The following is a 23,662-nucleotide window of genomic DNA, read 5'->3' on the forward strand; positions in this document are numbered from 1 at the left end:
CATGAGCTAAATCAAGTGATCTCTATCCACACCAAAAATCGTGCAGCGAAATTTCGATTGCATCAACATTGCTATTACTAGCACTCTTACTCGCAGTAAAACTGTGATAGTTAGATTATTCTATCCCTTAAGATAGACAAGTGAAACTTGGTTGGGAATCTAAATAGCATTTAGAAATAGACTTCATAATGCGAAATAGGTTCCCACATGACATCACTCATTGAGCTCAATTCAAAATAATCAATACCTTGCATCATCCATTACTTGTACTAAAGTTGCGCCAAACTTCATAAAAATGAAGTTTTTGAAAATTATGCTTGGACAGATATAAGTGCCTCCTCAAAATATACGCTCTACCATTTAAATAAGTGAATTTGTAGACAATTCAGGGATAGAAGCTGTAATTAAAAATGATGCTGATAAATGTATTCCAGATACTCTCAACATTTCAAGTTTTCAATATATTCATAAAGTATTGTCATCACCAAAATTCACGCTCACTAAAATCTCAAAATTATCACTTAGTATATTTTTCGTTGTAAATTCAACGAAAAGTAAAAACCCATAAATGTTAACTGATACGGTAAATAAACTTTCATTCGATCCAGCCTGCATAAATTGGTCAAATATCATCATCGTGAAATATATAACGCACTTTTATAACTGCCAATAGAGCTAAATATGATCAACTAGAACTTCCTTTTTGTGCATCGGTTTATGGAGTCCAAATTTTCAACAAACTATGTCTCAATCCCAACATATTGAGGTTGTTGGAGCCTGTACCTTAATAGTACGATTAAAATAACAAAGAATAAAATGCACATACTACTCAGACTTCGTGTGTCATACAAAACTCCCTCTTTTTCCTCTCAAAGGAAATAAATTTAAGAAACACCACGACCACACCAAGAATTTCATATAATTAAACCAGTTAGTCATACATTACTGGAAATAATTTATATACGAAATAGATATCTATAATCGAAGTTTTTACCTTCTTTTTTTATTCCAGGTGCTACTTCTTTTGTGTTCTTCTTCCTCTTAGGAGTTCTCTCAGCAAAGAAACAACACATGAGCATCATATGAATTGGCTATTTTTAGCGAGTATTCTTATGAGGGAGAGCCACATAGAACTTCCAACTCGAATTTGCCAGGCGTTTGCCAGAGAAATCGGCGGCGCAGATCAAGTTGGAAGCAGATGAAGATACTTTGGCAGTGTCGGCATCATCGATGTTGCGAGCAGTATTAATAGGTACATTAGAGTTTATGATTTATAAAGTTTTACTCCAAGTTTGAAGGATAGAGATTGAAGTGCATATTAGAAATTAGAAATAATTACTAGCATTCATGTATAAAAATTGCACAAAAAATTTATCCAATGAATAAGAAAACAATAGGAATCAAATTCCCATTACCAACAAACATTGAGGGCAGCAAAGAAAGTAAAAATAATGAAGAGCTCATAAAAACCGAGAATAACAATAGTGATCAAGAATAAATTGAAACTATAATAGAGAAATCTTGATCGAAAACCGGGAAATTAAGGGCAAAAATAAAAGGGAAGTCAAGTGTTGAGAATAAAGAGAGAGAATCGCAGATCTGAGCTTCCATATGCACATGTGTTATGGCCAAAGAGCAGAAAAGTTAAAAGATGCAAAATCTAGCATGAACGGGAAAATCCATCTTGAAGCATCCGAGAGGGATGCAATTGAAGCGGTGGCGGTTCCTATTGGGGTTGAAGGTGGCTACTCATTTTGGGGTTGAGCACACGCTTCTCAAGTATATGCCAAAAGTCCAAACTGCCCCTAGATATCAATTTATTGCCACTAAGAACACACGTCGAAACTCTCTCTTCTATTATAAAATACTCCATCCGTTTCAATTTATGTGAACCTATTTCCTTTTTAGTCTGTGCCAAAAAGAATGACCTCTTTCCTTATTTGAAAACTATTTACCTTTATGCAATGATTTATAGCCATACAAAATATATGTGCCTCATTTTACACCACAAGTTCAAAAGTCTTCTCTCTTTTCTTAAACTCGGTGCCGTCAAATGAGTTCACATAAATTGAAACGGAGGGAGTAATATAATAGGTTGTGATGACCTGTGGTGAAAGAGATTTATATTAATGCCATTATATTTAATATCAATTAACTAAAGGGAATAAAGTCAAATATATTTGCATTTTGCATAAACTTGAGTATTGTAATCAAATAGACCTTAGATACCAAGTTCATCGGACTATCTTCGAAGCTACCTACCACTCAAAGATGAAGAAGTGTGAAAGACTCAACAATGCACCATAAGTAAAATTAAAATGAGAACACTATATTCTGACAGAATCACAAAATGTTTCATAATACAAATTTCAAGTTGTATTCGTTGCCCTTTATTCTTCTCAATAATTCAGAAGTCAACAACAGTGGACCTCTTATCACCTCCTACTCACTCATGCTCGCGCTTACCTGTCTAGTTTGGCAAAATCAGATTTAAAGATCCTTAGACTTGTGAACATTTACCATAAGATCATCGTCCCCCTTTGCATTCACAACAATGAGCAAGTCCCTGTGTGGCATAACTGCATTGCATATATTGAATCAAAAAAATATCCTTAGAATCCTAAAGCAAGAGATCACCAGCAAAAATGCAAACATACCAAGATTCAATAAGTGTACTACTTCTTGGTACTATCCACTAAAGAATCAAGTTTTACAAGATGTCCAGAGGTTTACAAGATACCTATTTACTAACTGTTCACATACTAATGAAATGTGATGCCTCGACTTGAAGGCCAACCAAGGTATATAGTTGTCAGCTTCGTTTGTTGTGGTCTTCGACAAATACATTGGGACCTGTTACATGACGTAGCCAAGGTAGGAATTATTGTCGTAAGAATGTATGAACAAAAGACAGCAGAAAAATGCTATGTGACAAGAGAAGTACACAAGTAGTAGTGTAGCTAATTTATGCATTTGAACGATTCAACAGAAAAGAAATTATTCAACAACTTTCAAGCATTATCATGCTATTTGTTTAAATTAGGTCCAAAGTAGTTAAGAGGTATAAATAGAATATAAAATTTCAGTAGCGTTTAATTTTCTACTCCTCATGTTTCTGCTGCTACCTGAATCAACATGTCATAAGCTTAGACTTGCTGCTACTACTGTTTCAGCACATATCAATGCATAGTATCGACCCACCAATGGAGATGAAATCAATTGCTATCATTCACACTGTATCTTGTGAAAGAAAGACATAAGAGGATGACCTTGAACAATATTTTATCATGCTTTCAACCTAGACCACATCTTTATGATGATGTTATTATTCCCATGGTATCTGTTGATGGGACTGATATATTGTCTCTTTTCGTTTTCTTGAGTCGAGTGTCTTTCGCAAAGAGCCTCTCTACTGCCTCGGGGTTGGGGTAAGGTTTGCGTGCACACTACCCTCCCAGACCCACTAGTGGAATTATACTGGGTTGTTGTTGTTGTTGCTTTCAACCTAGATCACAATGAACTGGTGTGAACTTCATATGTTAACATAATTAATGATATTTAAGTAGAATGTCTTTAGGGGAAGTTAAAATTCTTCTTCAATATTCTCTCAAAATAGATCATGTTAATATAGGTTCTGCAGAAAGCTAGGGGAAAAGAAGTTGGTATAGTAACACATATGAGAAAAAAGGCAAGTAGAGGTATTTTAATGTGAACTTAACTAAGTGGGAATGTGTTGCAGATTAACTCTTCATTGAATAGAATTATATTGATCAAGAAGCGTAATATATTTCAAAGGAAACAAAGAAGCTCATAATTAAAGTCAGCAAACACAGAGTACATAAAAAAGAAAATGAAGAGGAATGGACTGGTCAGATTCTGAAGAAAAAAGGAATCTAGAAAATCAGGTAGTAGTAACTTTGCAGCTTAGAAGTTAGAAGGAATTATAGTACCAAAGATAATTAAACAATAAATTCATAGATTTATTCCTTGCAAAATCAAAAACAATTGAAGCAAATCACAGGAAAAACGCAGCTTCATTAAATTGAAGAAAGAAATAAGAGAAAACTGAAGACATAAAGTAAAGACAACGGAACACCCACGAAAACTATAAATAGAAATAGAAATACAAAGAATATAACTGAAATTCCATACCCTAATTGACATACCGCCCTAAACTAATGTAAGCCGTCCAAAAGATAAACAATTACATCGAAAAAACTCCCATGTTTTGGATAGCGCTTGGTACTGGTGGTATAGGACAATCAACAAAATCACACACACACACACACACAGATCGAAGGAGAAGAAGCACATGATCGAAGAGAAGCAAAGAATGGGAGAATTGGAGATTGGAATGGATCATGGATGGGGATAACTCGGATTTACAACTTGTTTGGATGGTTGTTATACACTGTACTGTATTGTTGCGCCCAAAACAAAAATTATTATTTAAAATTGATTGTTAAATCTAGTGTTAGGAAAAAATCAAAAAATTCATTTTATGAAACAAACAATTTAGTATGGTGGCATCGTTTCCTATTTTCTTTTTCAATTATGTTCGTACTTATTATTCTATAATTTTATTTTATTATTTTTTTTAATTTTTTTTAACTTCAAATCTCCAACTTATTGGCCTACTTTGTCTTCTTTCATCTTTTCTAGAGTTAGTCAGCTCGTTCTTTTTATTCAAGGCTCCGTTCGATTCTTTATCTCTTTTATATCATTTTAAATTTTTTTGTTGCTAATATTAGTTAATCTTTTTTTCAGGTTTTTGCTCTTGTTTCCACGCTACGTAATTAATGATAAATTAGTAGAAAGAGGTTGTCTTAAATTATTTTTATGTGTAATTCTTGAAAATTTTATTTAAAACAATTGGGAATATTTTTGTGAATTTATCAATTACAGTACAGTACGATACAGTCAAACCAAACAACAAAAATATTATTTAACAACAGAAAATGATACAATCTATTCAAATATTGTATCCATAAAACGATACGATACAATATAATACAATATATTATAAAATGATGGACTGCAATGATCCAAACATAGTGTTAGATGGAAAGAGACACGTAAGGACTTAGGAAGAAACACCCTAATACAACAACTGGACTTAGTTGAAATTCCATAGATGCCCTTCTTTTGAAATGTAATGACAAATAAGCAACCATGTCCAAACTCTTTCTCTTCTATATAGTTAAAAAGTAAATATTATAAAAAAAAAAATCGTTTCTTAATAATTAAATATAAGGGGTTCAGTAGATTTTACTCTTGTTTAAGCAATTTCTCTAGAAAGCATAAACTCCAATTAAAACAGCACGTGCGTGGACTCGAAAGTCGTAAAACACTTGATAAGCTTTTATAGTTTAGCACCATTAAATAAGTGGACTTCCTTTTTGCTTAAAGAAATAAAAAAGATCTCCAGCGGATTCATTGAATTTCATAACAAAATGATAATACTCTATTTGAAATCAGATCAATTTAATATTTAAAATTAAAATTTAAATCATTAAAAATTATATAAAAATATTGTAAATTATCATTTTTCTCATATCAATATAATAAATAAAATAAATTTTAAAAGTTTATTTATAATTTATATAATTTAAATTTAGAGAAACAAAAAATGTCACATAAATTACAATGAAGAACAATAATAAATAATAGGAAATTTTACCTCCTATAGCAAACTATCACACCCTATTTATTATAAACCAAAATTATTTTAAAGTATTATTATCTATAACTACCTTTTATATTTTATAGCAAATTAGGTATTTATTGTATACACTACCATATGGGCGTGAAATACCCTATTTTGTTTTTTCTCTCTTTCTTTCAGTTAACACACATTCTCTCTCAAATTACAGCAAATTTTTTTTTCTTTCTCTCTCAACGATCTCTCTCTCTCTCTCAACAAGATTGTAGGAACAAATTTCTCAAAATTTATCCTCAAAGTTTTTGCTCCAAAAGTTCGTGTGTAACACCCCGAAAAAATTCGAAGAGTTTTAAGACCATTAAGGAGATTGGCGGGTGCTAATTATGTTGATTCGGATATGAACAAGACTGATAATTTGAATGATATCAATTGATAATGATAATATATGTATGAGGTGCATTAAGAATGGTTTATGGTCTAAAAAGAGCCCTAAGGCTAAGTCAAGTTGAAAATTATATGATGGGATAAAGTTTCAAGTGAGTTCGCACAAGACCTAACTTCAAATGAGCATAACTCTCAAGATATGAAGAGTTATATGGTGTATAACCTATCAAAAGAAAGCTCTATGTGTTTAGTTTATAATTCTTCAAACCGTTTGTCATTTGGAGATTTCTACAAGAAGTTATAGCATTTTTACTCAAAGGTGGCAGAACAGCTACGCGAGTCTTGCGTAGCCTACGCAAGATAGCAGCGTAACCTACGCAGCATTGCGTAGGCAAATTCAATAGCTTCAAGGGTCATTTTAAGAGTGAAAAATATGGGTTTAGAGAAATAATGGGTTAGTTCTTCATCTTGAAATAGATTTCTAGAGAGAAGGAGGAGCTCTTCCACCATGGATACACTTCAAGGTAAGTTATTTTGGTACAAGGATGATTATATAACATCATTTAGTGATAACACTAACATTATTATGGATCAAATTCATAGAAAATGGGTTGAATATTCAAGAACACCAAAAAGAGAAAAAGTTAGATTCTTCCACCAAGAGGTAATCCCTTCACTTGAGCTTCATATATATGTCATATTGGAGTATGGGTAGCATGTTTATGAGTTTTATTTGAAGTTATAATGGGATATTGCATGAACCCTAAGGGTGGGTCTTGAGAATTCCATTTTTGGGTAAAGATGGGATGTTGTATGAACCCTAAGGGAGGGTCTTGAAAATGATATTTTGGGCAAAGAGTAAGATAAATAGTGATGAATAGTAATGAATTGATATAAAAGGAATTGTTTTGAGTTTCTAATGATTCCAATAGACTTGATAACTTAATTGATGAACGAATTGAATAAGGAATCGCCATTTTGACAAGATACAATATTAGTTCTTGAAATGAGTGTTCTTGAACATAGGATTTTGTTGGAGAAAATAATGAATAGTGACTTAATGATGTTGGCTTATTAACATAGTATTATTAATGACTCCAAATGAGTATTAAATGAAAATAATAGAATTGAATTGGCTAATAGATGAGCCTATTGGATAATTTGGGATGGTTGAAGATTTGTTGCAAATTATGAAGTCTAAATGGATATTTATGAATCTTTTCGTATTTATTTTTGATATAGTTGGGATATCTAATGGTAGGTATTGAATTGTGGGTGATATTTGGACATTTTAATCAATTGGAGCATTGTAGTATTTTCGGTGTTTGAAAATTTGAGAGTCGAGTTGAGGTCGGATTTTGATAAAATTGGTATGGCTAGATTCGTGGTTGAATGGACTATCGGATTTTTTAACTTTTGTCGGGTTCCGAGAGGTGGCCCCCACGGGTGATTTTTGGGGTGTAATTTTGAATTTTATGAAAAATATTAGTATTTTGATATGGAATTAATTCCTATAATTTTGTGGACTGAATCAAATTAATTGTGGCTAGATTCGAGCCGTTCGGAAGTTGATACGCACATAATGGAATTTTTGGAGCATTGTTTAGCTTGCTCGACATTGGATTCGTCTTGTTCGAGGTAAGTAACTCTTCTAATCTTGGAGCTGAGGGTATGAATCCTGAATATATGTATTATGTGAATTTTTGGGAGGTGATGTACATGCTAGGTGACGGGCGTGTGGGCATGCACTATAGAAATTGTGACGTAATTGTTTCCATGAAATTTTGTAGTCAAATAATCTTGGCATTTTCTATGTGGTTTTATGTGTTGAAGAAATTGAGCTGAGAATCATATTTAAAATCATGTTGAGGCTATGTGTCAGTATTATTGGGACCCACAGAGGTCGTATTACTGTATTCGATGGGAGCTGGATTGAAGATGTACCTGCATCCCGGTTGTAGTTGCCTCTTGTTTGTGGTAGCTTTGGATCTATAAAACTCTGTTTATGTACTATTCAAACAGACTATGTATTTATTTCATTTTCGCTTCGTAAACTCTATTCTTAGAAGCTCATGATTTGTACTGCCAGTTCTTGGGGGGAAATGTTTAATATTCAGATAATTCCTTTTGTTCAATTGTCTTATTAATATTATTAAAATTGGATGGTTATTAGTTGGCTTACCTAGCGGGTTGGGTTAGGTGCCATCACGACTAGTGGATTTGGGGTTGTAACATCGTGGTAATTGGTAAAGTTTTTAGCCAGTTCACGCCAAATTACTCTATCATTCTTCTTTTTCTCTTCACTTTTTTTAAAACAATTTCGTCATTGTTAGGTTTTGAGGAAGAAACTTCAAATTTCGTCTTCAATGGCTGATTCAACAACTCCGAAGAGGGTTACACGAGGTATACCTACTAAAACACTCAATTTTGATCGTGGACGTCAGAATCCACTATCGGCTCATCCTCTTAGGCGAACAGATCTAGCAATGGCTACGCCGTAGAAGATTTGAGGGGCAGGTCGTTGTTTGTCTCCATTTTTAGTTTTAATATACAGTATTTTTCTTAGCCGGAAAAAGCCATCTCCGACGAATTTTCTTCTCTTATTTGCTTTTTAGTCACATACAATGATACAAATACATTAAATTATGTACAAATATATTATATTTTTATATAAATACATTTTGTTTTTGGCTGTATTTATGTATTTTGAAGGTTTGTATATTTTTAATACAGCCGAATATCACTGTGTTTTGTGATTTTTTGTTGTTTGAATACAGTCGAATTGAATACGGTAAATTGAATACAATGTATAATAGTGAATAATGAATATATGTGAATTGAATACAATGTATACAGTCGAATTGAATAGAACAGTATCCACCTTATTTCTTGATTGTCGCATTGTATTTTATAAATACAGTCACACAAATGCATGGAATACAACAGAGTAGCAATGAAATTTATGTAGAACTGATTTTGTTGAGTTAAATTGGGAGTGATACATGCTAATTGATCCTCTTTCCGTTATTAAACAGCTGGATTCACCTATTTTATAAGCGAATTCCGCTAATATATTCATGAATACAGTAGTCTGAATACAGCGAATACAGTTGCACAGCTGGATTCCCTTATTACTGTATTCATGAATATAGTAGTGTGAATAATGCGAATACAGTCGCGTGGTAGCGAAATTTATATAGAATTAATTTTGTTGAGTTAAATTAGGAGTGATATATGCTAATTGATTCTCTTTTCGTTATTAAACAACTGGACTCCCCTATGTTTTAGGCGAATAACACTACTGTATTCATGAATACAGTAGCAGGAATACAGCGAATACAGTCGCACAACTGGACTTCCCTATTTTTTAGGCGAATTCTTGTTCTGTATTCACGAATATAGTAGCACGAATATAGCGAATACAGTCGTATAACAACTAAATAATAGCGATAAAAAGTAATTATGTATATGATAGCTATAAGAAGTTAATAGCAACTAAATTATAACGACTCAACCGGTCGTTTTGAGCATTTGCATTCCGTTCAACTATTTGAAGTCTCTAGCAGCATCGTATGATGTATTATGACTTGTGTGAATAAGTTTTGATTTTCAGGTTATTCAAAATTGATTTGTAAAAATGATTCTCAACTAGGAAGCTTTAAGTGGAAGAGTTGACCACGTTTGACTTTTTAGTACTTAACCTCGGATCGAAGTTTTAATAGTTTTGTTAAGTTCGGATGATAATTTTAGACTTGGGTGTATGCCCGGATTTATATTTGGATATTTCTAGAAAGTATCGACACTCTTTGGCGAAAGTTGAAAATTTGAAGGTTTGAAATATTTTTTACCGAGAGTTGACTTTGATGATATTGGGTTCGGATTGTGATTTCGGATATTGAAATAGCTTCGTTATGTCATTTGGGACTTGTGAGAAAAATTTAAGTTCATTCCGAGTTGATTTGATAAGATTCGGCACGCGTTTTGGAAGTTGAAAGATTCAAAGTTCATTAAGTTCGATTTGAGGTACGATTCGTGGTTTTGATGTTGTTATGCATGATTTGAGGCCTCGAGTAAGTTCGTGTTATGTTATGAGAGTTGTTGGTATGTTCGAATGGAGTCCCGAGGGGCTCGAGTGAGTTTCGGATAGGTTTGGGTTGTGTTGCACTCAATTTTATATTTCGACGTCGTTTCTTCAAGCATAAATGGTACCACATTAAGCAAATGAGCTCCAGTTTCTGTTTTGATTGAAGTATTAGATCCGTATCATAATTTTGGAACCATAAAAACTAGAATCATCAAGTTTCGACATCGTATGAGGAATTTATGATCATTTTACTATGAATTGGGTTGCTAGATTTTTTTTCAGATTAATTACGAAATTGCCATTGAATTCGTATTTAAAAATTGCACTATTTTCAAATATTGAAACGAACATATCTCTTTCATTATATGGTCAATTGGAGTGATTCAAAAGCCTAACTTGACTAGCATTTCACAAGTAATCTATTAGAGGCATCAAAAGCGAGTTTTGGGATTATTTGGTATAAGTAACGAGGCAGGACAACTGGGCAGAAATATTTAATATCGAGGGTTTGTTCATTTGGTTATATTTTGAATTGGGGAGCTTGGATTTGGGTAATTATGGAGGCGATTTTCACCATATGGATTGGAATAAGTATTTTATACTCGGTTTTGTTTATATTTCATGAATCCATCTTTGATTTTGGTATTTGATTGATGATTTCAAAGTGAAATTTGAGGGATTTCGTCTAAAATTTCATAAATTGAATTTTTGAGTTTTGAACATCTATTCGGAGTAGGATTTGAGTGAAACTAGTATGGTTGAACTCATAATTGAATGAGTTATTGAATTTTATGAGTTTCGTTGGGTTCCGAAGTACGGGCCCGGATTTGACATTTTAGTTGACTTTGGGCTTTTGATTAAAGATTTGACCTTTATCGATTAGGTTTATTTCCTTAGGCATTATTTGATGCATTTGAGTTGCTTTTGACTAGTTTTGAGTCGTTCAGAGGTTGATGCGCGCAAGATGGCATTTCTAGAGTATTGTTTGGCTTGCTCGGTATTGGATTTGGCTTGTTCGAGGTAAGTAACACTTAAACTTGATGCTGGGGGTATGAACCCCTGAATATACGTGTTATGTATTTGGTGTTAAGGTGACGCACATGATAGGTGATGGGCTTGTGGGTGTGTGGGCGTGCACCATGAGAATTATGACTCGGTTGATTTTGTGGTACTGTGTAGTGACCTAATCTTATTTTTATCCATAAAATTTTGACGTGCTAGAGTAATTGAGGTGTGATCCATGTTAGAAACCATGTTTAGGCTATATGCTTATCTTGTTGGGACCCACTGAGGTCATTTATGATGTTGAGTTATTTGCTTAAATTGCAATTACATACTCAATCATATTCATTCATTACATATCATATCTGAGTCCCTGTTATTATTTATCTAACATCATATTATCATTGTTTGGGTTGATTGGCATGAGATTTGTGAGGCCGAGAGATTGGAGAGATTGATGAATGAGTGAGGTCGGGGGCCTGATTGTGAGGATATTTGTGGGATCGGGTTGCACGCCCACAGCATGCACTACAACAAAAAATGTCTTTAACGGCAACTAAAAATGCCTTTATTGGCAATTATTATTTCCGCTAAAATATTTACCGGCAATTAAGTTTTGGTCGTTGTACATAGGGTTCTAGTGGCCATTTACACAAATACCGGTAAATATTGTTTTTATGCCGCTAAAATGCTATAACAGTAATTATTTTGCGGCAATCATAATAGCTACTAAATCCATTCCAAAATTGCTTGCTTTTCACCTTTAGCATCCATTTTTATTGTCGGAAAATCCATGTATATTGCCGCTAAAAATCAGAATTTAATGGCAATTGTCCAGCCGCAACTATAATAGCTGCTACTTTGCACTTTAATGTCTATTTCTATTGCTAATTGTCGGTAAAAGCTCACCCTCTTAGCATAATATTTTTTTTGAAGGTAATACACAACTACAATCAAATCTTTCTATAACAGACTCGTTTATTCCGAGTATTTTTGGATATTATAGAGAACATATATTATAACATAACATGAAAATTAGTTCCGGAGAAAGCTTGGCTTTTATAGGGAAGTATTGTTATATAAGACTGTTGTTATAGAGAGGTCTGACTGTATATCTAATACACAATACCCATCAATCGCTAGTAATTAACACAAAAAAATATCTCTTAAATATAGGAACTTTTCATTGCCAAAAAGTCTACACAACATGAAGTACTCGTTATTTCATAATACATTTTCATTGTACACGCAAATATGATCCCAAAAAGAATATAAAATGTCATCAAACAACTTCTTTATCCTTCAACTCCTCCTGGTCCTTGGCTCATTTTAGCTGATGTAGCTTCAAGGGATGCTCTTTTCCAGGCTTCCTCCTCCTCTCTTTTTTCTCAATTTCGGCAGCTTCCCTTTCTGGCTGCACTTAGCTTTTTTTCTTTGGAATTCCCTTAGCATAGTTAAGGACAAACAGTTCACAAATGTAAAGTTTTATATCCCTTGCTAAAATAACTTCAGGATATGGCATATTTGGAACCGGAAGTAACTTACTTGATCAATAGTACATCATAGTAAGCAGCATTTGGCTCCTCCCTCAATCGCAGGTTGGCCCTTCAACCTGCAGAGCATTATTCACCAAAATAAGTGCACAAGTCATCTTCTTCTATATAAGAGTATGTATTCTGTAGATGGCTAGCAAAACAAGGCAAAAAAGGGGAAATGGAGAAAAGAAAATGGAAACATAGACATTAATAGAAGCATCTTATTAACTGAAAGATACTTTATATTGAAAATTTGTATCAACATAGTGTAACTGCCAAAAACAATAACATGATAGTCACATATTTTCTTGTTCTTTTCGAACTTTTAGTCTGTCATAGTCATAAGTATCTTGGACTTTTCAAAATTTTCTTACAAGCTCCCTAGATATTATAATAACTAGTACAAGATTATGATGCAAGCATAAACCATATATTCCTTCACATGTTTTAAACTACTAGTTTCGGAGCATGCGCGATGCACGTGTATTCCATGTCAATAAGTTAAAAGAATTTAAGCAATCACATAAGATTGTTAAAAATGTGTTTGAATTACAAAAATTTTAAAAAGTATAAGTTCCTTTTGTAACGACTCGGCCAGTCGTTTTGAGTATTATAACCTCGTTCCCTCATTTACTGCTCAATTTATGCTTTATAGTTATTTTACGACTTACCGGGTTAGTTGGTTCGGGTCAGGAAGGAATTCTGAATGAAATGAGACACTTAGTCTCATAATTAAAAATTTAAGTTAGAACAGTTGATCGGATATGGACCTATGTGTAAACAATCCCGGAATTAAATTTTAATAATTCCAATAGTTCCGTATGGTGATTTTGGACTTAGGAGCATGTCCGGAAAGTTATTTGGAGGTCCGTGGTGGAATTAGGCTTGAAATGCCGAAAGTTTAATTTTTAGAAAGTTTGACCGGGGTTGACTTTTTGATATCAGGGTCGAAATCTGATTCTGAAAATTTGAATAGGTCCGCTATGTTATTTATGATTTGCATGCAAAATTTTAGGTCAATCGGACGTGATTTGATAGGTTTCGGAGTCGTTTGTAGAAATTGGAAATTTCAAAGTTTACTAGGCTTGAATTGGGGTATAATTCATGGTTTTATCGTTGTTTGAGGTGATTTGAGGGTTCGACTAAGCTCGTATGATATTTTAGGATTTGTTGGTATATTTGGTTGAGGTCGCGAGGGGCTCGGGTAAATTTTGGATTGTTAACGGATCAAAAATTTGGACTTGAACAGCTGCTGGAATTTTCTGATATCTAATATTGTTTTCCTTCTACGCGATCACGTGAATGCGTCTGCGATCGCGTAGTCTTAGTTGGTCAGTGGGAGTTTTGTTCTACTTGATCACGTGAGGATATCTGTGATCGCGTAGGGTTAATTTGAGGCAGTGACATTTTGTGCTTCGCAATCGCGAGAAGCGGGATGCAATCACGTAACTATATGAGTTTGTTATTCGCGGACGCGTGAAGAAGGTCACGTTCGCGTAGAGGAAATGGGGCAGAAATGAAAATCACGCGTTTGTGCTTCGCGATCGCGTAGGTCTGTGATACTATGCATTGCGATCACGTAGAATTAAATCTAGGCGATGGAAAATTGTTCTACACGATCGCGTGGGAATGTTCTCCATCGCGTAGAGCAAATGTTTGGGCAGAGAGTTTAAGTTCTGAAAATGGGACAGTTTTTGACGGATTGGAGTCCGGGAAGAGGCGATTTTCGAGTGTTTTTTAAGAAAAATAACGGGGTAAGTGTTCTTAACTCAATATTGGATAAATTACCCGACTTCATGGTTGTTTTTATCATTTATTGAATGAATCAAGTTGAAAAATTTAGAAAACCCTCTTAGTTTAAATTGAAGATTTGAGGGTCGAGTTGAGGTCGGATTTTGGTAAAATTGGTATGGTTAGACTCGTGGTTAAATGAACTTTCGGATTTTGTAACTTTTATCGGTTCCGAGACGTGAATCCCACAGACGATTTTTGAGCTAAATTTCGGATATTTATGGAAAATTAATATTTTCTTATGGAATTAATTTCAATAAATTTTATTGACTGAATCGAATAATTTGTGGCTAGATTCGAGACATTTGGAGGCCAATTCACGAGGAAAAGCCATTGCAGATTAAAGAATTTCACGGTTTGAGGTAAATAACAATTTTAAATCTGGTCCTGAGGGTATGAAACCCCGGATTGTTTTTATATCATGTGATTACTTTTGAGGTGACGCACATACTAGGTGACGGGCGTGTGGGCGAGCACCAAGGGGATTGTGACTTGGTCCGTCCCATGAAATTATAAAGTTGAATAACTTGTTGTTAGTTATATGCTCTCTATGTGTTGTGAAAATTTGACTGTAAGACATGTTAGAAACCATGTTTAAGCTATAGGTTGGTTCTGTTGGGACTCACAAAGGTCGTGTACATGTTGAACTACATGCGTAATTGTTGTTTTGTACTCAGTCACAATTTACTTGTTTATTTTATCTCAGTCTCTATTGTTCATTATTGATGCATCATATCATTGTTGTTTAGGCTGATTTTATGATTATTGAAAGCCCGAGAGACTGAAGAGATTTATGACTGAATGAGGCCGAGGGCCTGATTGTGAGATATTACACTATAGCACGTGAGTTGGCCGTGTAGCACGCGAGTTGTCCGTGCGGATCCTTATATTATACTATAGCACGTGAGTTGGCCGTGCAACACGTGAGTTGTCCGTACGGATCCTTATATTATACTATAGCATGTGAGTTGGTTGTGCAGCACGTGAGTTGGCCATGCGGATCCAGATATTTATATTATGGCACGTGAGTTGTCCGTGCAGATTATAGCGCTTGGGCTGTAAGAGCCCCTCCGGAGTCTGTACACCCCTAATGAGCACGAGTATCCATTGAGTGAGTGATGAGGGATGAGAGCCAAGTGGTTGAGCTGTTGTGACGAGTTGAGTGACTGTTGCCCTGAGAGACTGTACTTGCTTTTCATTTGTTGTTGCACTTAGTTGCTATCTATCATTGTTGTGAAATTCTCTGAAAGATTTTATATCTGGATTACATGAACTTGAACTGTATAAAATTGATTTGACTTAAACTGTTGGATTTGAAAGCATGTCTATTCTTTGCTGGAATTACTGAAAGTGAACTATAATTGTGTAGCTCGTCACTATCTTCAGTTCCTTATTTATTATTGTTACTTGCTGAGTTGGTTGTACTCATACTACACCCTGCACTTCGTGTGCAAATTCAGGTTTTCCCGGACTTAGCGGGTGTTGATTCTTTTGTACAGTTGATTTTTCGGAGATTCAGAGGTAGTTGCCGTATTTCGCAGACCTTGCCTCTCCTTCCCTATCTCCTTATTTACAGTATTTGGTCTCAGACTGTTATGGACCGTATTTTTCATACTTGTATTCATATTAGATGCTCATGTACTCAATGACATCAGGTTTTGGGGAGTGTTTGTATCAGTATTTGTGGGATTTTATATTGTATTTAAATAGTATATTTTCAAACTTAAGAGAAATTGTGGTTTATTGAGATTATCGGCTTGCCTGGTATCGAGATAGGCGTTATCACAATAGGTTGGAATTTTGTATCGTGACAAGTTAGTATTAGAGCCTGGGTTACATAGGTCTCACGAGTCAAGAGCAGGTTTAGTAGAGTCTTGTGGATCGGTACAGAGACGTCTGTACTTATCTTCGAGAGGCTGCAGAACCCTTAGGAAAATTTTACTTACTTGTATTCTGTCATGCAAAATTGTTGATTCCGGAAACTAAATTTTTGTTATTCTATTCTCTCACATATGGTGAGGACACGTACTACCGAGTCAGACGGTCAGCCACCAGTGCCACTAGTTAGGGCCGCGAGAGGCCGGAGCCTGGTAGAGGCCGAGGCCGAGGTTGAGGTCGAGGTGTAGCTCGTACCACAGTTGGACCAGCACCTGTAGTACCACCAGTTGCTCCAGCTCAGGAGTAGATTCTAGATATAGCTGAGCCGACAGGATCAGCTCAGGCACCAACTGTGCCTATTGAGGTTCTATGCCTTCAGGTGACTTTGGCCCAGATATTGGCAGCTTGCACTGGTCTACCTCAGGTGGTTTTGGCTCAGGCCGCACCTGCCACTTCTCAGGCCGGGGGAGGTACTCATGCCCCTGTTGCCCGTACTCCAAACCAGGTAGTACAGGGACTTCAGATACTAGGGGCACTACCAGCCTAGCCGGTTGCAGCTGCTTAGGCCTCAGTAGTTCCTGTTATGGCAGATGGTGAGCAAAGGAGACTTGAGAGATTTGAGAGGCTTAGACCTCCATCTTTTAGCGGTGCGGAGTCAGAGGATGCTCAGGGTTTTCTGGATAGGTGTAAATGGATGCTTCGGACACCGGGTATTTTGGAGACCAGTGGGGTCTCATACGCTACTTTTCAGTTTTCTGGGGCTGCACTCAGATGGTGGGAGACTTATGAGAGGCGTAGGCCTATTGGCGCTACACCCATTACTTGGCAACAGTTCTTTGTAGTCTTTTTGGAGAAGTTCGTGCCTCAGTCCCGCAGAGAAGAGCTGCGTAGACAGTTTGAGCAGCTTCGCCAGGGTGATATGTCCGTGACACAGTAAGAGATGAGATTTTTTGAGTTGGCTCGTCACGCAGTCTAGTTGGTTCCCACTGATAGGGAGAGTATTAGGAGGTTCACTGATGGCCTTACATATCAGCTGCGATTACTTATGACTAGGGATAGGGTATCTGGTGCTACTTTTGATGAGGTAGTTAACATTGCTCGGCAGATAGAGATGGTTCGTAGCCAGGAACATGGAGAGAGGTAGACTAAGAGGCCTCGTGGTCTAGGTGATTACAGCGATGTTCCTTCAGGGGGTCAGTTTTACCGCGGTAGGGGTCGTTCTTACAGACACGCTTAGACGGGTCGTCCAGCTCATCGTGGTGCATCAACTAGCCATGGTTCTTATAGTGCTCACTCAGGCGAGTCTTAATTCAGTGCACTACTAGTGCAGAGTCTCATCATGCCTTGTCTGCTCAGGCTTCTGCAGGTAATTCCTCAGGTTATTAGGAGCAGCAGTTCCGTCAGAGGAGGGGTTGTTTTGAGTGCGGAGAATTTGGTCATTTCAAGAGAGAGTGTCCTAGGCTGTTTAGTGGGGCTCCATAGCAGAGTCCTCGACTGACGGCACCATCACCAGCAGTTCCACCACCCGCCCAGCTAGCTCGGCGTGGGGGTCAGGTAGCTAGGGGTCGCCCAAGAGGGGGAGGCTGATCAGGTGGCGGTCAGGCTCGATTCTATGATTTTCCTGCCAGGCCAGATGTTGTTGCCTCGGATGCAGTGATCACAGGTATATTTTCAGTGTGCCACATGGAGGCTTCTATATTATTTGACCCTGGTTTCACTTATTCATATGTATCATCGTATTTTGCTCATTATCTGGTTATGCCCTGTGAGTCCTTAGTTTCTCTTGTTTGTGTATCTACACCAGTGGGCGATATTATTGCTGTAGACTGTGTATATCGGTCGTGTGTGTTAAGTATTGGGGAACTGGAGACTAGAGTTGATCTCTTATTACTCGGTATGGTTGATTTCGATGATATCCTGGGTATGGATTGGTTGTCTCCATGTCATGATATTCTGGACTGTCTAGCAAAAATCATAACATTGACGATGTCGGGGTTTCCATAGGTTGAATAGAGAGGTTCTTTAGATTTTGTTCCTAGCAGGGCGATTTCTTATTTGAAGGCCCAACGTATGGTTGAAAAGGGATGTCGGTCATATTTGGCCTTTGTGAGAGATGTTGATGTAGATACTCCTATTATTGATTCAGTACCGGTCGTGCGAGACTTTCCGAATGTATTTCCTGCAGACCTGCCGGGTATGCCGCCCGACATGGATATTGATTTCGGTATTGACTTGGTACAGGGCACTCAGTACATTTCTATTCCTCCGTATCATATGGCACCAGCTGAGTTAAAAAAATTGAAAGAGCAACTTCAGGAACTCCTTGAAAAGGAGTTTATTAGGCCTAGTGTGTCACCTTAGGGTGCACCGGTTCTGTTTGTGAAGAAGAAAGATGGTACTATGCGGATGTGCATTGATTATAGGCAGTTGAATAAGGTTACAATCAAGAATAAATATCCTTTGCCGTATATTGATGACTTATTTGACCAGCTTCAGGGAGCGAGGGTGTTCTCCAAAATTGATTTGAGATCGGGGTATCACCAGTTGAAAATTCAGGATTCGAATATTCTAAAGACGGCATTCAGAACTCGTTATGGCCACTATGAATTTCTGGTGATGTCTTTTGGGCTAACCAATGCCCCAGCAGCATTTATGCATTTGATGAATAGTGTATTCCAGCCATATCTTGATTTATTTGTAGTGGTATTTATTGATGATATTCTGGTATACTCATGTAGCCAGGAGGAGCATGCACAATACTTGGGTATTGTATTACAGAGGCTGAGAGAGGAGAGACTTTATGCCAAATTCTCTAACTGTGAGTTCTGGCTTAGTTCGGTGGCATTCTTGGGACATATAGTGTCCATTAAAGGAACTAAGGTGAATCCGAAGAAAATAGAGGCAGTTCAGAATTGGCCGAGACCATCTTCAATTACTGAGATTCGGAGTTTTCTCGGCTTGGACGATTATTATCATCGCTTCGTGGAGGGTTTCTCATCTATTGCATCTCCTATGACTAAATTGACCCAGAAAGGTGCTCCGTTCAGGTGGTCGGATGAATGTGAAGAGAGCTTTCATAAGCTCAAGACAACTTTGACTACAACTCCAGTATTGGTATTGCCTACAGGTTCAGAGTCTTATACTGTGTATTATGACGCGTCGCGTATTGGTCTCGACGCAGTGCTGATACAAGACGGTAGGGTGATTGCCTATGCGTCCAGGCAGTTAAAGGTACACGAGAAGAATTATCTAGTCCACGATCTTGAGTTAGCAGATATTGTTCATGCCTTGAAACTTTGGCAGCATTACTTGTACGGTGTCTAGTGTGAGGTATATACCGATCATTGGAGTCTACAACATTTGTTTAAATAGAAGGACCTTAATTTGCGGCAGTGAAGGTGGTTAGAGTTGCTTAAGGATTATGATATCACCATTCTCTATCATCCCCGAAAGGCCAATGTAGTGGCCGGTGCCTTGAGTCGTAAGGCGGAAATTTTGGGCAGCTTAGCATACTTACCAGTAACTGAGAGGCCTTTAGCCTTGGATGTTCTGGCCTTGGCCAACCAGTTTGTTAGATTGGATATTTTCAAGCCGAATCGAGTTTTGGCTTGTGTGGTTTCTCGGTCTTCTTTATATGATCGCATCAGAGAGCGCCAGTATGATGATCCACATCTGCTTGTCCTTAAGGACACGGTTCAGCATGGTGATGCCAAAGAAGTCACTATTGCAGATGACGGTGTATTACGGATGCAGGGTAGGCTATGTGTGCCTAATGTAGATGGTTTGCATGAGCTGATTCTCTAGGAAGATCACAGTTCGCGATACTCTATTCATCCAGGTGCCGCAAAGATGTATCAGGATTTGAGGCAGCCTTATTGGAGGAGGCGAATGAAGAAAGATATAGATGGATTTGTAGATCGGTGTTTAAATTGTCAACATGTAAAGTACGAGCATCAAATACCGGGCGGTTTACTATAGAGACTTGAAATTCCAGAATGGAAGTGAGAGTGTATTGCCATGAACTTCGTAGTTGGGCTGCCACAGACTTTGAGAAAGTTTGATGCTGTTTGGGTGATAGTAGATCGGTTGACCAAATCTGCACATTTTATTCCAGTTGGTACTAATTATTCTTCGGAGCGACTGGCTGGATTTATATGCGCGAGATTGTTCGCCTACACGGTGTGCCGGTGTCCATCATTTCAGATCAGGGTACGTAGTTTACCTTACAGTTTTGGAGAGCAGTGCAACGAGAATCGGGCACACAGGTTCAGTTGAGTACAAAATTTCACCCTCAGACGAACGGAAAGTCCGAGGGCACTATTCAGATATTGGAGAATATACTACGCGTTTGTGTCATTGATTTTGGGGGTTCTTGGGATTAATTTCTGCCACTCGCGGAGTTTGCTTACAATAACAGCTACCAGTCGAGTATTCAGATAGCTCCGTATGAGGCTTTATATGGGAGACAGTGCCGTTCTCCGGTGGGTTGGTTTGAGCCGGGTGAGGTTAGAATATTATGTACTCACTTGGTTCAGGATGCTTTAGAGAAGGTCAAAGTGAGTCAGAAGCGGATTCGCACGGCGCAGTCTAGACAGAAGACTTATGCCAACAGGAAGGTCCGTGATGTTGCTTACATGGCTAGGGAGAAGGTTCTGCTCAAGATTTCACCAATGAATGGTGTGTTGAGGTTCGGGAAGAAGGGAAAGTTGAGCCCTCGGTATATTGGGCCTTTTGAGATACTTAAGAAAATTGGAGAGGTGGCTTATGAACTTGCTTTGCCACCTAGTCTATCAGGTGTTCATCTAGTGTTCCATGTATCCATGCTCCGAAAGTATGTCGGGGATCCATCTCATATTCGGGATTTCAGTAAAGTACAGTTAAACGGTAATTTGACTTATGGTGTGGAGCCGGTGGCTATTTTAGACCGGCAGGTTCGAAAGCTAAGGTTAAAGAACATAGCATCAGTGAAGGTACAGTGGAGAGGTCAGCCAACCAGAGAAGCTACTTGGGAGATTGAGTAGGAGATGCGGAGCAAATATCCACACTTATTTTAGACTCTAGGTATTGTTCTAAACCCGTTCGAGGACGAACGTTTGTTTAAGAGGGGGAGAATGTAATGACTCAGTCGGTCGTTTTGAGTATTATAACCATGTTCCCCCATTTACTGCTCAATTTATGCTTTATAGTTATTTTATGACTTACCGGGTTAGTTGGTTCGGGTCATGAAGGAATTCGGAATGAAATGAGACATTTAGTCTCATAATTAAAAATTTAAGTTAGAAAAGTTGACCGGATATGGACCTATGTGTAAACGACCCCGTATTTGAATTTTGATGATTCCAATAGCTCCATATGGTATTTTGGACTTAGGAGCGTGTCCGGAAAGTTATTTGGAAGTCCGTGGTGGAATTAGGCTTGAAATGCCTAAAGTTTAGTTTTTGAGAAGTTTGAACGGGGGTTGATTTTTGATATCGGGGTCGAAATCCGATTTTGGAAATTTGAATAGGTCTGTTATGTCATTTATGACTTGCATGCAAAATTTGAGGTCAATCGGACGTGATTTGATAGGTTTCAGAGTCGTTTGTAGAAATTGGAAATTTTAAAGTTCATTAGGCTGGAATTGGGGTATAATTTATGGTTTTAGCGTTGTTTGAGGTGAATTGAGGGTTCGACTAAGTTCGTATAATGTTTCAGGACTTGTTAGTATTTTTGGTTGAGGTCCCGAGGGGCTCAAATGAGTTTTGGATTGTTAACGGATCAAAAAGTTGGACTTGAACAACTGCTGGAGTTTTCTGATATCTGATATTATTTTCCTTCTACGCGATCGCATGAATACGTCTGCGATCGTGTGGGGATATCTACGATCACGTAGGGTTAATTTGAGGCAGTGACATTTTGTGCTTCGCGATCGCGTGAAGCGGGACGCGATCGCGTAGCTATGTGAGTTTGTTATACGCGAACGCGTGAAGAAGGTCGCGTCCGCGTAGAGGAAATAGTGCAGAAATGGAAATCACGTGTTTGTTCTTCACGATCGCGTGGTTAGGTTCGCGATCGCGTAGGTCTGTGATGCTGTGCATCGCGATCGCGTGAGAATGTTCGCGATCGCATAGAGAAAATGTCTGGGAAAAGAGTTTTTCTGAAAATGGGACTTCGTCCCATTTTCAATTTTTGATGGATTGGAGCTCGGGAAGAGGCGATTTTCGGGAGTTTTTCAAAAAAAAAAAACAACGGGATAAGTGTTTTTAACTCAATATTGGTTAAATTACCTGAATTCATAGTTGTTTTATCATTTATTGGGTGAATCAAGTTGGAAAATTTAGAAAACCCTCTTAGTTTAAATTGAAGATTTGAGGGTCGAGTTGAGGTCGGATATTGGTAAAATTGGTATGGTTCAACTCGTGGTTGAATGGACTTTCGGATTTTGTAACTTTTGTCGTGTTCTTAGACGTGGGCCCCACGTGCGATATTTGAGCTAAATTTCGGATTCTTATGAAAAATTAGCATTTTCTTATGAAATTAATTCCAATAAATTTTATTAACTGAATCGAATTATTTGTGGCTAGATTCGAGGCGTTTGGAGGCCAATTCACGAGGAAAAGCCATTGCAGAATAAAGAATTTCACGTTTTGAGATAAGTAACAGTTTTAAATCTGGTCGTGAGGGTACGAAACCCCATATTGATTTTGTATCATGTGATTACTTTGGAGGTGACGCACATGTTAGGTGACGGGCGTGTGGGCGGGCACCGAGGGGATTGTGACTTGGTCCGTCCCGTGAAACTGTAAAGTTGAATAACTTATTGTTAGCTATATGCTCTCTATGTGTTGTGGAAATTTGACAGTAAGACATGTAAGAAACCATGTTTAGGCTATATGTTGGTTCTGTTGGGACCCACAGAGGTCGTGTACATATTGAACTACCTGCGTAATTGTGGTTTTGTACTCAGTCACAGTTTACTTGTTTATTTTATCTCAGTCTATATTGTTCATTATTGATGCATCATATCATTGTTGTTTGGGCTGATTTCATGATTATTGAGAGCCCGAGAGACTGGAGAGATTTGTGACTGAGTGAGGTCGAGGGCATGATTGTGAGATATTATACTATAGCACGTGAGTTGGCCGTGCAGTACGTGAGTTGGCCGTGCGGATCCTTATATTATACTATAGAACGTGAGTTGGCCATGCAGCACGTGAGTTGTCCGTGCGGATCCTTATATTATAATATAGCACGTGTGTAGGCCGTACAGTATGTGATCACGATCGCGTGAACACTGTCGCGTTCGCGAATAGCAGCCTCCTATGGACTTATGCGATCGCGGATGGC

General features: G+C 37.5%; 1 long non-coding RNA gene across 2 annotated transcripts; it reads right to left on the minus strand.

The window, feature by feature from the left end:
* Positions 1 to 897: 897 nt before the first annotated feature.
* On the minus strand, positions 898 to 4,437 carry LOC107767535 (uncharacterized). 2 transcript variants are annotated; one of them, XR_001643925.2, is made up of 3 exons: positions 4,153 to 4,432; positions 2,741 to 2,853; positions 898 to 2,579 (listed from the first exon to the last, which is right to left on the minus strand). It is a non-coding gene; the product is annotated as an uncharacterized LOC107767535 (long non-coding RNA). The 2 variants fall into 2 exon arrangements; XR_001643924.2 differs by having other exon boundaries at positions 898 to 2,853; positions 4,153 to 4,437.
* Between the last annotated feature and the right edge of the window lie 19,225 nt (positions 4,438 to 23,662).

This window comes from Nicotiana tabacum, chromosome 19, assembly GCF_000715075.1.
Source record: "Nicotiana tabacum cultivar K326 chromosome 19, ASM71507v2, whole genome shotgun sequence".
Lineage (NCBI taxonomy): Eukaryota > Viridiplantae > Streptophyta > Magnoliopsida > Solanales > Solanaceae > Nicotiana > Nicotiana tabacum.